The sequence below is a fragment of the Schistosoma haematobium genome, chromosome ZW (assembly GCF_000699445.3).
Source record: "Schistosoma haematobium chromosome ZW, whole genome shotgun sequence".
Taxonomy (NCBI): domain Eukaryota; kingdom Metazoa; phylum Platyhelminthes; class Trematoda; order Strigeidida; family Schistosomatidae; genus Schistosoma; species Schistosoma haematobium.
The window spans coordinates 18,720,577-18,737,570 of record NC_067195.1 but is presented as its reverse complement, the minus strand read 5'-3'; the positions used below and the strand labels follow the sequence as shown (position 1 = coordinate 18,737,570).

The following is a 16,994-nucleotide window of genomic DNA, read 5'->3' as shown; positions in this document are numbered from 1 at the left end:
AATGTTATACGGGAAAACAAAACAAATACCATACTGGGTGATCACTACATTGAATTAAAACAGAATTAATGTTGAACAAAAGTCTTAATGAGTAAATCAATCTAATTTTGACTTTTCATACCATCATATCAGACTGAAACCTCATTCTTCGTTATTCAGTAGTTTTAAAACTAACTAACTTGTAAGCAAAGATGGATGGTGGCTGGCAGTTGGATCCAGAACATACGTTTCGTCCTACCTGGGACTCGTCAGCTGGATGCCCCTAGATCCCACAGTTGATGCTCACTCAGTCTTGAACAAAGTACCGATCGCTTCCAACGCCATTGCGTTATCCACTTAGCTACTGAGTCCTGATAGCTACTTGCTTGTGCAATGAGGTGAAGGTGAAATTCACTTAGTATTGTTTGTTTGAATCTTTGCATTGATGTTTAGAACTGAAACTGATCAGTCTCTTATTGGCATATGTACATACCGTGCGGATTGCTTCGATAATGCTTGTGAATTAATGCAATTTCAGTCCTAAGCTTCATTGGGAAGATTCAAACAAACAATATAGAAATGAATTATGTATTACTTGATTGTTAAGCATCTTCCACATAATCTGGGCCAATGAAAGTGACATCCTGATATGTAGAATGGAGATATAGCAAAGTGATATTACTTCATGATATATCTAAAACAAGAACGTTACTAATGTTAAAAATTTTCTTTGAGTGTCATGAAATCCGTCTTAAATGTAGCAAATCCTCTCTGTAAGTAATAGGTACAATTCAACTAATAAGTTGATAACCCTTAGTTACAGAGATTTCCTTTAGCTGTTTTCTGATTGGCTAAGCACTGGCTGGAAATTCATCGGAATTGTTTCAAGCTCATTCCTAAACTATGCTCTTACCACTAAATCCTTAACTTTGTCACACATAATCACATGATTCTTATATATATGATACATTTTCCATGATTATTTTTCAACAGATTTTATAAACAATTCGATCTATTAATTCCCAACTAAGCATTTAGTCCTTTCACTAATAAATCTTAAGTTAGTGTAAATGTGACTGACTTCAAACTGTGTTAAGTGGGAGAATAGAGTCTAAAGAGCCATCAGTTTAAGTATTAACTCACAGTCAAACGCTGAGTTGAAGCGATAACACAATAGGTTTGGGAAGAATTTGATTTTTTGTTACTAAATTGCATGTCCAGAACTTAACATCACCTATTTTAGTTTAAGTAACGGGGTTGCATCACTACCTTTCATATTTGAAATACACAACTCAAAGAAAAAGCAAGCGAATCTGTATCTTGTAAATTAGTCATTAAAAAAGATGAAATTATTTAACTATAACATTGTTTTCATCCCACTAAAATCCTTAACTATCTTGAAATGTACACCAGCCAAATTGAGAAAAAGAAATCAGAATCCGTTTTTAGGAATATTTACAGATATCACTACTGCATGTCAGATTAGTTGTAATAATGAATTCCTATCGAAATGTAAATAACCAACTATTTCATATTAAATATAGTACCGGAACATTTCTTACTGATTGATTCCTTGTCCAAAAAATGTCAGATGAGAAACTTTCGACTACAAAGCATTTTAGGCGCATACACCGACTGGTTTATGGAGGCGTTTAGTACTGGTGAAAAAAAGGTAACCTTTACTCCATTTACTTTCTATTAAAGGAGATATATGCTATTATACTTTTAATATTTCATGAAATTAAAGCATACTTGTTTAAAAGCCAAACAGACAATACTTACATGACATATGAGTGCTTCACTACATAATATATATGTGAACCAAGCAAAGTATATCTACATCATACCTTTTTAACTGATTATTAAAAGGGAAGAAAAACCTCAGGATTTATAAATGACTATATAAATATATAACCTAAAAGGTATAGTACAAACAGTTGTCCGTAAAATCTACCTGTTACACTTAATAATTAGGTAAATTATTGTATCAACGTTATTTGAGAAATTGGGAATATTTGGAAAAGATTCTATTAGAAAAACAGATAAATAATATCATGCGTAAAAACAGATATAAACCAACAAATGTATATAGTTTACTTTATAAAGTTATAGTATACCGCTGACATGTGCTAATTAATCAGAGCATACAATATTAAGCACGACTCCGTTTCCTATTGTTCGACAATATATATACAGCATGCAGACATTTCAGCTATCAGAAATTGCCCTTCCTTATCAGACTGGTTGGTTAGTATAGATTAGTCCATTTAAAAATTGTGGAAAAAGGCTGAGACCACATTTAAAGGACCAACGAAGCTTTTTATTTGATTGTCAACTACATGTATATTACCATATCTCCATTCATGGACATACAGACAAATATGAAAGATACTAGAGGGTAGAAGATGATCTCTGGAAGTTTATCTTTATAAGCCATCATAAAGCACTTAATTATGAATACATAAAATTGTATGTAAAAATCATACTGCAAAGTCTCGGATTGTTTATAAGAGCTACGGTTTATGTGACAGAAAACTTAACTAAAATAACTGTTTTCTTGTATTTGAAAGAGAACCATGGGGAAAGATGGAATCCCATTGTTATGAGTACATAAGAACTTAAAGTTAGTAGTCCATCAAGACTCAACCAAAACTACTTCCATGTCAGATTAATTCAATAATGTCTACTTTGCAGATACTAACAAAGTACGTCAACATAGCCGTACACCTGAAACTCAGCTGAGATTCTTGTTTTATGACTATATTACTTATTAGTAATCAGTGTTAATCCTCTTTTTCTTGTACCTCGTCCGTTAAATTGATTATCCACAAACTGACTACACTCTTATTGGTTGAAATGAATTTTGCTTGAACGGCTATTTTGAACCTGTCATATTCAAGTATAACTGCTTTGTAATTGACTGCTGTTGTTTTTTATTACCTTGAATGTACGTCCAACTTACGTTAATTATGATTTATTGTCGCAATATTTATATTTATGTATATATTTCTGTAAACGTTTCAGAGTAACCAAAACAGTTTTCTGACTCATATATACCTCAGGTACGTTATCCTAGTGAACCTGACAGTTATTTAATTTGCCTCAGTAACAAAATTACGATGAAACGCCAGAATTATCCATGCAGTCAGAAAAGGAAGATTCTTAAGTGGAAAATTGTACAAAAATAAAAGCAATTAGAACTGGGATTAAACAAGCTAAGGGGAGAACTTGGGAAACGGAATTCGCTGCAGAAACTTCAACACGAAGGGAATCATCCTGACTCCTATAATAATAGTATAATTAAAATATATGATGAACCTATGTCAAAGGCAGTACCAGACCGCGTTGAACGTTATTTAGGGTTATATAAGAAGTGCGGAAGTTTGACGGCAATCCAACTGAATACTGGCCCTCCATGAAAGGATTTCAGAAAGCTGTTAAAGAAACGACGAAGGGAGATTTTCAGAAACTTGATTATCTAACTCAGCTTAGTACTGGAAGAACTAAGAAAGCGACCGAACATTAAGTCATAATGGACGGATTCAAAGGGTTTTGGGTTAACTGGATATATTAAAAAAAAGATCTGAACAAAACCACATAATCATTAGGTCCTTAACAGAAGAAATAGTAAAAAGACCACCGATTAGAAGCGGTGATTTGATGACTTTCTGATTTAGGACAGAAAATGCAAGCATGCTGAACCAAGTTATAACAACCAGGCTACAAATCTGATCTGAATGCTAACAGAACTCTAGAAACTATAATCTCACGTTTACCTTCGAACTTTAAATTTGAGTGCACAGTATTATGCGTATAGTACATGAGTCAAGGCAGGGAATTTAATTTAGATCTAGCTAAGTTTGTAGAAGATTGAGTGGATATCGTAATTACAAGATACAGAAAATTAGCTATAAGCTTGAAATCAGGTAAACAAGTTATAAGTTTTTTAACTCAAACATCATTCGGTATAAAGAAAAATATTTTCGCTTCTCAGTATGCTTCTGTTAATAGCCAATGTGGTTTATACTAATGCCTGTTGACATAAATAGCATATAACATCAATAATAATTGGAATGCCTGACAGCGGAAGGTAAAGATTGAAACGAGAAGAGAGGAGGAAACTGAAAGCAATCAAGATAACAACAGGAGTGAAGAAACAATGAAGCTGGTAAGAAACAATCCAAAAAAGATGTGTAAATGAGATGTATTTGATGTATGATTTTCACATTTTCCTAAACCACTGTGATTGTGTATTAAACCATAAATTGCTTATCCCCACTTGACTTCTCGTCCTCTACCATATCAACAGTGAAACCGCTATCCTGACCAGTGTGCAACACTGCATGCAATAAAAATTCGGGAAAGATTGACAACAATTGGAGACAGAAAGTTGTATCACTTGCATATAAAAGCTAAACGTATAGCTAAAAGTTTTTGACTTCAAAGAGTATGTACAATCGAACGCTTTTTCAGGTGACATCAAACAATGTTACATGAAACTAATGACGTTTGCCAGCCTGATCCTGATGTTGGTACTAATCACTTTTCAGAATATCGACGTACGAGTAAAGATGAAGCAGCAATGGGAGAACCAAGAGTATCTCTGGCGATAGTACTGGTTCATATAAATGTCTCTGAGTAATCAAAACAGTCTTCTGACTCAAATAGAGTTTGGGTGTGCCATTTTATTGAATCTGACATTAACTCCAAAGGTATTAAAAAGACAATGTCGCTAGCTATATTGTTCCCATAATGGAAGTAGACAGCCCGTGTCAAACTAACGACTTATGAGCCTACTTATTGTACTTATAAAGGTGATGAAAAAAGGACTCAGGATCAGTTGCCTAGTTATAAGGAATCGCAATCTGTTGGCTCTAGAGTAACAGGATTTGTTCAAGATATTGCTGTCAGGCTGCTCTACAGATAGATTGTAACTTAATAAGAGCTAACTGAAAATACATTAATATCTACCCATAATTAGCTACTAAGACGCCTAAGTTAATAGAAATTACAAAACCAATAATCAGAAACAACATCGAGTGGTTTTTGGGACAACGACAGAGAAGTGAATGATATTTAGAAGGAAAATTAGTAGGATCTAATAAAACTAAAACACCCACGGAATCTCAGCATGACAAGCATTTTTCCAGCTAACTTGTAAGCAGTTAAGACTTATATTCAAATAACTATCTGCATATGTACGAACATCAATAATGCAAATCACTCTCCTACTCTTAACTAAATTCCTATAGCTAATTGGTAACCATGATTGCTTACTTTAGCCCTTTGCTCTAACCCTAAACCCTTGCCCTAATACCGTTAACCCTGAATCTTAGTTTCAATCATTCTTCGTTCACCATAATAGATGACAATATGGAAATGTATGACAAACATGTCAGAACAGTATTCATTATAGTTTTGATTTTTTACTACAAATTATTTTATCAGTAAACATTGCAATGTAACATCTGCTAAAGGGTTTTGCGTGTTATGATTGCATCACATAGCCTTCAAATGCTTTAAACAAGATAACTTTCGACTTTTATAACGCACTCATATGATGCCTCATCTAGAATACAGCATCCCTGCAGTCAGTTCACTTCTAATTATAGACGATGAAAATACAAAGTGAACAAAAAACAGGCACTAAGCTGGTGGGAAATTTTCCTAATCTCTCCTGCGAGGAGCGGTTGAAAAATTCAGATCGCCTTTCTTCATCTTGTGGTACCATGTTGTACATATTATGGATTAAATCTTTGGCTTAAAGGTTCAAAGAGTGGTCCCATAGGATAACATGATTTCAGCCTAGGCGGATGGATAGGACCTTAAACAAAACACAAGTATGATACTTAATAATTATGAAAAACTAGGTCATCTAGTAATATTTAAGACGATCAGTGTAACTGCTATTAAGTACGTTTTCCCACCTTGAAGATACTTGATTTTCCAAATATATGAAGCATATATCTTCGACACCAAATTTAAGATATTATAGTTGATTTATTGCATATTTTAAACGTCCATGTAATTAGACATTTCCGATATTCAACAGTGATTCTTTCACAATCCGAGCTCCCAATTTTGGGGAAAATTTGACCCATTTTGGGGAAACCGCTGTAGTAATAATAATAAATTATTGCTTTATAAGTCTTTAAGTAAAAAGACCCAATTTCTTGAGTATAGGTAGAAAACGTTGCTGCTTAACGCTGCTAATACTGAAAATCAAGGTCGTATAGCTGCATAGCTAAAATCTACATCCATGTTAAGGTAATATTGTTGCAAATTTTATCAATGAAGAATACTTGTTAGGAACTCACTGGAATTTCAACTAGTTGAACAACATCTCCAGTCCTAATACGACAGTTCTGTCAAGAACGAATTAATGAAACGTTTTGCTAACCTCTTCAGTCGTATAATATTCAATTGTACCCGAGTGTTCTGTTTTACGAAAACAGTAGTTGGAGGTTTCGGATTGAGGTATACCAAACCTGTGAAATTCGTAAAGAAGGATAGCATCACGTACTGCTGCGAAACCTTGTAAATAATATCATCGTACACAGCTGGCTAAGGAAAAATTCATTATTATGACTACTTTGTCTTACACACTCAAAGGTGAAGAGCTGACCACTCCCCTCAAACTCCACACCAAATTTCAAAAAATTTTGAGATGACATTGGGATAATGTTTCTTGATAGGTACTATTTTACCTGCTGACATGAAATCGAGGCCATTTAAGTCCGTTAACAAGGTTGTACGAACATCTTCAGAGTAGCTTTATAGCAGTCAAACAAAAACCACAATACAACTACGTGGCTGAATCAAAAAGTTCAATAACTGACTCTGAATGCCGGATTATGGGAATATGTTATTACCAAAAGCGATGATGTCATATAACTGGAATTATCAAAGAATAAATGAGAGTTAAATGAACATGTTTTACCGTAACTCTATAGGCGCATCCTCTTGTTTGGTCAAAATCTGTGAAGGCATCCTAGATAAAAAAAGGTGTAATTTCTATTTGCTCATAATTAGCTTGAGCATACTGATCTTGGAAGAGCGAGGTACGAAAATAAACGTAACCCAGTAAGAATACGGGATGTGTTTACATACTATGGTAAGAACAATAAGTACTAGTAAGCAATTATCCATGAAAGAGATTAGGGCACGTTTTAATTTACAATTGAGTTGTTGGGCGTGAGACTCAATTAGTTACAAGTCTGACTCTTCAATTGTTCTCACCCAACAGAATCTTGGATATAGATTGAGCATTGTTTGAATTTAGCTTACTAAGGCTCAGTTAATCAACTACCACTCTACCGGGTGGATACTTAAGGTAAAGATAAATAATTAAGCACGGTGGTAACCGATATGACAAGCCGATTGTTTATCAGATGAACTTCTACAAATGGGTGCAGATTAAGAGGACACAGAGCTAGACAGAATTTCTGCTCCTTAATTTTTGGGGCTTTTCGACTCAACATGTGGTTCAGAAGTAACGCAGATCCGTAGCAAAAGCAATGATATCTGTGAAGATGTCACAGATATAGTGTTTAACGCTATCGTCTGATATCGCGGCTCATAGCAGTACCCTATGGCCAATCGATTGAAAGATATATCTGGATGATAGAAGGGGTTTAAAAGTCTAGTTACAATCAGATCTGCAAGTTTCCTTCCTACAGCTTGAGAGGTCTTTTTTGAGACTCTCAACCGATAAATTGAACATTATATGAGACGAGATGACTCACCGCACAAATAAATGTAGTTGGAATCTCAGGATATCATTAGGAAAAGAGGGGAAGTTGCCCTACGTAAAATGCACCGAATCGACTAGGCCCTACACTTAATCGGCTCACATCATTTGCCATCGCGAAAGTACTCAGAAAATGTAGTAAAACGTCGTACGTGTACTTCCAATGAGAAAGTGCAAATTAATGGTCTGCTTTTGTATCAGTATATTTATCTTTCACTGTAATAATAGACCTAATCCTAAAATTATAGATTTGTCACGGCCTAAACACCTAATATACAAGATCTTACGCAGAAGTCACATTATCTCTATTGACTCGTCCTACTTGATAATCAGCCCTATGACATTTAGTACTTCCACAGAACATATTTCGACTGGTGATAAAATAATATGTTTAATGTGAGTAGGGGCAATTTACACAGTGTGACAACGCCCGCAAGGATGAGTTATGCCGCACCGATCAATACTTTCCGAGATTACCACTTTTGATCTCCTCCAAGTGTTACTCGTTGAATATTAATTTTTTAAATAATTACATTGCTAGCTTCAAAAATCATGTGGTCAGGAACCGATGCAACTACAAAACCAATACTTGTACCTGAGAATGGGGTATCATTGCAAATACCACGACGCGAAGTAAGAACAATTAGACTGGTACAAGTGAACATTTGTTGACCTCAAAACATGACGACCCGAGTAGAAAATACACTCATTATATATTGGTTGTACACCCATTCCAATTATTAATTGGAATACCATCATATATATAAAAAATACCAAGATTTAAAACAAATCACACGCTGCATGTTATGATAGACATAGTTCACATTACTTTAATAGGAGAATATCGGATCTTCAATACACATCGCACAAATGTAAATTAATGCTATATTGAATAAGATGTCACACTGGAAAATGAAATAAATATTACTCCAACCAATCATCACACTGAATTAAAAAAAGTAATATTAACCGAAAATCATGACGAGTAGAAGTTTGACTTTGACTTCTTATCCCGCCATAGCAATAATACAATTGATAATCAAAGCCCTACCAGTGTGAATTCAGTAAATGACTATCAGGTATCAATATTCACCCTCATGGAAAGAAATCGAATTTTGGGAGTTGCATAGTGCCTAGTCATGATAAACCAGTGACATGATACGTGACTTGGTGTCACGTCAGTACCATAAAGCTTAACCGATTCGGTAAACGCGATCTAGGTAAACCGTCTCGATTTTCATTTTCGATATAATACAAAATCTAAAATCCCAGGAAATTACTATTAGGAACGAAACAGGGGATAAAAATGGGTTAACTACGAGTTCCTAGCAAATGGAAATCATCCGTGTTTGCTGGAAACTTCATAGCTTTTCAACGTCGTGTCGTCTTAGGCCGGTTATCGGATAGCAGCAAGGTTATCATTTATATTATTTTATTTGAACACATAAATGTTGTTACAAGAGGGCACCAAATATATATGCGCCATGCAAAACAATGAGAATTTGAAGAGAAAACAAAAAAAACAATAACAAACAGGTTAGTGTAAGGTAGTGTAATAATAATAATAATCGGGGAAACGGAAAGGTACAGCCAGAAGAAATCTCTCAGTTAAGGAAGATACAACCGTTTTTTATGAAGAAAGTAAAATGTTACAGCAGGATCGCCGCAGATTTCCTTCATACCACGACACCATGTCATACACTGACGACCTCTCCGCTCTTTCCAACCAGTCCCGGCGTCGGAAAATAATGCATGACGTGGAATTCTCTGGGGCGACATTCGTAGAACATGTCTGTTATAACTTGTGATCCTGTGTGCCCTGTATATTGGACAACGCAACGATACCACTAATCAGAGAGCAGCGAATTATTGATCGAACTAGTGACGCGTAAAACACATGCGAGCAGCTTAGAGTCCTGATTGGTCTCGCTTCCTGTCTAGCCCAGCCAGTTAAGTTCAGAACACCAATCTCAGCCTCTGCAATATGAATCATTTATGTCAAACCATACAAATTTATATACCAATCAAACCGACCACAACGTACCATAAAATAGAAAATAACATTTGTACAGCATTTGACCAAAATGGCTGTGAATGAGGGAGATAGTAATTAATGGACTGGCCATCACTCACGAATGGTAAATCGTATAATAATAGTTCATAGGTAAAAGTAAATCTCACAATAAGAGGGACATCAATAAAAACAGTTTAGTTACATAAAATTATACGATAAAAATATAATCATAGTATTGTTCCATAAATGAAAACCAGGAGTTAACATTCATCATTCTTATCGGGATATAACAATGTCCAAGCCACCGAAGTCGGTGTTTCAAGATGGTGACACCAACTGCATCGTCGTCTCTGCACCCGAACACACGAGGCCAAACCTCCGCATTACTGACATGGTGTTGCCACCGGATGTCAGCAATCCTTCGGAGACAACGATGATCAGGCACAGAGAGTCGTCTAACATCCTCAACTCGGAGAGGCCAGGTTTCACAAGCATAGAGCAAAACTGCTCTCTCCGACCTTTTACAGCCAGACTGACATCAAGAAGGCGCCAAAGATGGCCCAGATTGGCATAAGCCGCTCTGGCTTTCACTATACGTGCATTGATCTCATCACTCACGCCACCACCAGCACTTACGCAGCTACCTAGATACACGAACTTCTCGACTACTTCTATCTGCTCACCATCCAGGGTGAGTACAGGATTAGACAGGGACAACTATCGACTCATTCCATGACGTTGGTACACTCTCTAGTTCCCAGACCTTTGTAAACAACACAGTCAGTTCCTTAGTCAGAAAGTCACCACCATCTTTAAAAGTGCCGGAGATAAGTCATCTGGGCTCGGTGATTTGTAGCGCTTCAAAAGTTGGAGTTCCGTGCGGACTTTCGCCTCATTTGGTGGATCAGTCGTCACTGGCCATGGAGGGCAGGATAGTCTGACCGATGTTGCCGGCCAGTTGAACTGGCCTTCGAAGAATTCTGTTCATCGTCCAAGGCGTGAATGGATGTTAGTGATTGGCATCCCGTCATCCTCACAGATTGTTTCGCTCACACCAGACTTCTTGCTGCCAGTGGCTCGGATGAGTCGGAAGAGCTTCCAGTAGTTACCAGATGCAGCTGCTGCTTCCAGCTCACTAGCACGCTCCGACCACCAGGCTTCCCGGTCCTTACGCAAACTTTTCCCAATTTCCTTACGTAACAGCCCTCGTTTGTAGTCAGACTCACGGTCACCCGGAGTAGACCGACGAGCTTCGATGAATTGTAGGAAGCCTGAATAAACCTAGTGCTCATAAGCAGGACGTTTCGCGAAGCCGCAAGCGGCTTTACTCGCCATTTTGAATGCGTCATCAAGTTGCAACCAACTTGCTGACACCAATCATTTGGTGGCGGACACTTCGTTGACCACTGAAAATTAAGGTAAGATTGGCGCAAACAAGGGCATGGTCAGAGTTCAGATAGGTATTCCAAAAGGAGTGGCAGTCTTGTACACAACCACGCCAGCGGTAGCCGATCGCGATGTGATCAATCTGAGTCGAGGCTTGAGATGCAGAGGGAGGACGCCAGGTGGCACATCGGCGATGACTGTGTCGGAAGTTAGTGCTAGCCAGAAACAGGTTGTGGTCTGTAAACAGTTGCAGTAGACGGTCCCCGTTATCTGTCCTGCGACCAACAAGTCCCCATCGCCCACCTAAACGATTCTCTTCTGTGCCTAGATGCCCGACCTGAGCATTCAAGTCTCCGGCTAGTACTACAATATCTGTCGAACGCACTTTCTGGAGATCAGTTAACTGGTGGTAGAATTTATCCTTGATTGCATCCGGGCTGCAATCTGTTGGGGCATAGGCGGAGATGACGAAAAGATATCGTTTCTCACGCCGATTTCTTCTCACTTTGATGGAATTCTCTAATCTAACAGCACATAGCCGACTGTTAATGGGGATCCGATCGATTAGTGCTGTCTCAGCTCCAGCGCTTAGTGCGACACCAACGCCAGCAAGACCAGGCGAAGATGCCACAGGGTCCCCGGATAAACACATTTTAAACAAGCTTTTCGAAACGACAGATGGAGAGCAAATTTGTAGTACTTCACCAGAGTCTTGAATACGGGTCTCGAATAGACAACAAACGTCGATATTAAGACTTTCTAAAGATATGGCCAGCTCTTTCTGTTGTCCGACCTGCATAAGTGTGTGAATGTTCAAGGCAGTCAGTTTGAATGATGCACGGGGTTTCAGGAAAGCTGCCTCAGTACTCATATTTGGTGGTAACATACCATTTTCAACCAGGCAGTGACTCGAGAACGTTTAGATAGAACCGAGTTTCCATCATAGACGACCTGCTGTATAGGTCGAAAAAATAAGTATCGACAGAGCAGGAATAAAAGAGGGTGAATGAAGACGTAGTAAATAATAATAATATGGATTGGTCGACTGCGAGTCGAAGCGAGAAGAGAGTTTTCAGTTAATATCATCATTTTCATTATAATTGTGTGTGGGCTGTGATTCATCTCGGAGGCCCAGACCGAAGCAGGTGGTTTTCTTAGGGGGCCACACCCGGAGCCTTCGACCTGAGGGTCTGATCCACAAGGCAATGGAGCATCATGAGGAGATGCAGTCCCATGGTAGCCGGTGACCAACGATCGGTTCATACTCCATTCGTTCCCTTAGGATACTGGAGCCTATATGCACGATTGGTTTGGGATCCGGTTAAAGCGCCGGACATTCGCTTTTCGTCCTCTCATTTTCGTAAACAACGGTAATGCCACGAGAAGGCAGTGAATCGGACTTCCCTGACAGAGGCTGTACACGCATGGCCGTGTGAGTGCTTTCGAAGAGGAGAGCGGACTCTCCCCACTCTCGGATGTACCAGGGCATTTGGAAGCAGCAGCAAGACTACGTCGCGGTCATTAACTTCTGAGGATCGCACTACAGTCACAGAGTTTTGTTGCTTGATTTTTTGTTAACAAATTAATAACAGGAAAGATCGCCGTTTAGGCGAGCAGCCAGTTGATGCTGGTTTGTCTTCAGTTCTGTTTGCATTGATGACATAGCATTTAGGTTGGTAGAATCGAGAGGTCGACGTGACGAACCATGACCAGAAGAAACGCGTGTACCAAATCACGGAGAATTAGGAAGCTGCACGAAATCTCCTGGATGTCAACGTGTCGCGCCGTGGTGTTTGGTCACAGTGCGTTTAACGAAAGCTTCTAATGCATTAGGATTTATAAGTAACACAAGTGGAGGAGCGTCAGTCTGTTGTGGTGGGTTTGGACATGAGAGTAAAGCTGAAGGATGAGATAAAACAGGTGAGACCTGTATTTGACCAAATACGACTAGCTGAAGATCTCATTACTCCACCCCTAAACTTCAACAAACGGGATACAAACCCTAAAGAATGGTTCCATAAGCAAGACTGACTAAACGTGTATGTGGCGTGACGAAATAGGATATGGACGGAAATCGCTCATACTCAGATTACTTGCTGACAGATGATCAGCTTTTCGATGAAGATGCCCATGCCCATGTCCTGTCCGTTCAATGTACTAATAGCATGTGAAAACCAGTAGACCTGCGGAGACCGTAAGATACTTATTCATGTAATATTACTCGATTTCTCAAAAACCTTTGACATATTACTCCATAAACGTCTCAATGCAGTACAAAGGTAGGTTTAACAAGTCCATTTCTGTGACCTGTCTTATAGAATTAGCGACGTGGCACTGATCTATGCAGACAACACAAGGATCTGGAGCCTCATAAAAAGTAATCGGTAATTGGCAATGGGTTAAAACCTAACCCGTCGAAATGTCCTGTCACAAACATCCTGCCTCATTTGACACACACCACTAATCCCTGCACAAATATACATTTCCGATTGTCACATCAGAGCGTGATCACGAGCTTCAAACCAGGGAGAGCTTGGAAAACAACTGAAACCACATAGGGTATGCAGCCACGATAAACGCAATTCTCAACCAGATGTGTAGATTAATTAAAGAAATCACTCCAGAGTTGTTCTTGACATTGATTATAACGTACACACGGCCTTATCTTGAGATTTACAATATTATTGCTCCTTTCTCTTTGAAAGAAGTATAAGATTCCCGGACCAGGTACAGAAATGTGTACCAGGTGGCTGATACGTCTAAAAAATGGATCCTAGGAGAACACACTACAACAAGTGAATTTGTTGTCGTTGAGCTATATGAGAATAAGAGGTGATCTGGTGATGGCATGCAACATATTAAGTACGCCGAATCACCTGAACAGTTGATAGCTTTGAGAGGAGACTTCATAAACACATATTCACCCACAGATTACCATCTCCTTATTGAACCAGCCGTGTCTGACAAATGTATCATAAATTACCACGGCTATCGTTGTTGTATACCGGTATTTACTTCCTGTATCTCTTAGTATCACCCCCGTCTCCCGTTATTTTTTTATATTCCGCCTTTTTACATATCACCAATTTAGGAAATTGACTCTTTATTCTTGAAACAATCGTTTCCTCTTAGCATTCGAATTATCATTTCATTACTTCTACACTGCAACCAGCAAACCTCTTTCTTGGTGAAGTGATAGTTGCTGATATCCAGGAACCCTACAGTCTTGAAACAAACTTACACACTCAAGCTATGAGATATACAAATCTACAAATAACTACCAAACTGACAAGAATTAGTGCGGTCGAGTGACTAGGCTATTGCCCTTTGGAAATTACCAAATATCTGGAACCGTATCGAAGCAAGAAGTAAGAGCAAATAAATTGATCACTTTACACAAGCTAGTGACAAAGATACTGGGTATGTTGGATAACTAAGTATGAAAGTATACTATGTAGTTTGGAGGAGAAAATAAAGTTAAGTATCGGATGAGATCGAATATGGTGCGCGTAATTCGGGTTATCTAAAATAAATACGATGGATGTTGTAGAGGTTTATGTAAACTTATTACAAAATGTTGAGTATCGAAAGAAACACGCGGAAAGCTGATTTCAAGGTCGTGTTGTGGTCCTCTTTCAGTCTCGAAGCTGTTTTTGTTCACTTAGGCTCTGCTATTTTCATATGAATTGTGCTAGAAGTGACATCAACTATATTTTATGTAAGTCACTTTGGCGCTACATTCGAATGAGTATATTCTTTAAACTAGAACTCATTAATTAATTGTATCTTGTGGTTAGCTAAGTTTCTATTCACCAAGACAAAGTAAGGCTAAACGACTATCTTGTGTACATCCCCTATCCGGCTCGCGCGGTGTTGTACACTCATTCGTTCTCAAGAACCAAATATAACGAACTTTTTGAGTATATTTTAGTTAGAATGTTATTTCCGGTATTTGCCCGAGCTCTCAATTCTGGGGAAAATTTGACCCATTTAGGGGAAGCCGCCATAGTAAACTTTGGGGAAATGGCACAAAAGCCCCGGGATTCCCCCAAACCTGGGGAGATTCTCAATATTTCCCCAAAAATCCCCTTTAACATTGGTGAAGGTCATTTGACTTCGGGAGTTTCCCCAAACTTGGGAGCTCGGGTGTGTTGTCACTTACAAGTTTGAACTAATTGAAAATGGTATTACTAGTCAGCGGGTCGGCGCCTTATTTCTGTGGTATTAACATGAGGTCAAAACAAAAGTCACATTACAGAAAAATATAAAAAGTTCAGAGCTTCACTAGCTAATGTTATTGTTAATCTTCAACAGATTCTATGGCGTGAGAAAATATTCAAATCACAAGAACGCCTATGAGTTAAGTTAACAAACCCTGATTTATCTTAAGTTGCGGTTACAAGTCCCTCATTGTCACACTTGAAAAATCTTTTGTAAATAAATGACAGTGATTTTATGATGCAAAGTGTGTATTGTCACATCTCAGATTTAATATCGACTCCATTGATCAAGCTAACATAACGTCTGTTGAGAATACTGCATCATGGTGCCAAAACAAGTGCTAAAAAGTGGTGTTTTCACTATGGACATGCTAACTTTTGGGAATATTTGGCTTTAGACATTTAAAGGTTTTGTATGAAAGTTCTTGAAACTGGATCTGTAGGTGTAAATGTTAGGCAAAACGAAGGAAATAAGTGTTGATTGGTTTAAGCTTGAATGCTTATTTTGCTTTCGCGTTTACTGTGACTGCTACTACATATAAGCAATGATCCAACTATTTTATTCGGTGGATATATGCAAAAATAGCTGTCTTGTTTAAATATTTTATGAAATTATTCCTAATCACATCATCGCTCACTCTCGCCCTATGTGTGTTAACAGTGGTTCAAAAATCCAACGATCCAATACTTCAGGTTTTATATTAACTTTCACTTTCCAATGGAGTTATGTTTCACGAGTCTATTAAAATGTGATATTGATAAATAGTACAATGTAATATTTATGTATCTGAAATTCTGCTATCGGCTAGCTTATCACAGTAAATCCGTGGGCGAAGTATACTAATTAGTGAAACTAACCACTTTACCCCGAATGCTTAGACTAAGTATAAGTTCAGAACGATCTTGAAGCGTCACTTCAGATTTCAGAGATATAAATTGTCAGGCTGCACAACCTAATAATAGTTGGCGTACCTACCGAAACACTGTGTATAATTTATTAACCCAAGAACAACCTTAGCCTCAAGCAATTAACCACACTTGAGTTCATGTATCTGTGAGAAAATACTTATTGCAGCTTCTGTTTTTCAATAGATAAATAATATAGTTTTCATATTTCGATACTCTAATAATGTTTCAAATTTCAGGATAACAAGTCTTATGTGTTACACCTATTAAAAAATTAGATCGACGGATCAAACATAAAGAAAGGTTTATGGGATAAATAATGAATATTTGTTTCAGTTTCAGGGTGGAATTTTCTGTCATATGACTAAATCACTAAACCGTTCTCGATTTAAAAAAATTGACTGAAATCAAACAACTATTCAATGTAGTATTATGGATAAACCTTCACAATGAGTACTAGTAAGATTTTTTCTACTCATTTACTCAAAGTATCTAATTCTGATTTCGTCTGAAATTCGGTATAGCTTTTAATATACCCAAAATTAGCTTTCAGTCAGTCAGTCAGCTACAACGTAGGACGAGGTACATTTATGCATCGGTTCAAGTTGCCATACCGCATTATCACAGCAAGATGAACACCGGATTTATAGGAGTGGTTAAGTCAGTGGTGGTAATATATAAAAGAAAGATTGCAATAAGGATATAGTACAGGAAGAAAGAATTAGTTCGTAGAAAGAAA

At 37.8% G+C, this 16,994-nt stretch overlaps 2 protein-coding genes across 2 annotated transcripts in view; one reads left to right on the top strand and one right to left on the bottom strand.

Moving 5' to 3' along the window:
• Positions 1-6,748, bottom strand: part of MS3_00002937 (uncharacterized protein) — a 72,102-nt gene extending 65,354 nt beyond the window's left edge. The window contains exons 1-4 of the mRNA XM_051210598.1: positions 6,582-6,748; positions 6,503-6,543; positions 6,380-6,467; positions 6,297-6,344 (exon numbers count right to left, since the gene is read on the bottom strand). The gene's annotated coding sequence lies outside the window, so the exon portion shown is untranslated. The remainder of the gene's footprint in view (positions 1-6,296; positions 6,345-6,379; positions 6,468-6,502; positions 6,544-6,581) is intronic.
• A 7,967-nt stretch (positions 6,749-14,715) lies between these two features.
• Positions 14,716-16,994, top strand: part of NADK2 (NAD kinase 2, mitochondrial) — a 30,357-nt gene continuing 28,078 nt past the window's right edge. Inside the window, exon 1 of the mRNA XM_051210597.1 lies at positions 14,716-14,847. The gene's annotated coding sequence lies outside the window, so the exon portion shown is untranslated. The remainder of the gene's footprint in view (positions 14,848-16,994) is intronic.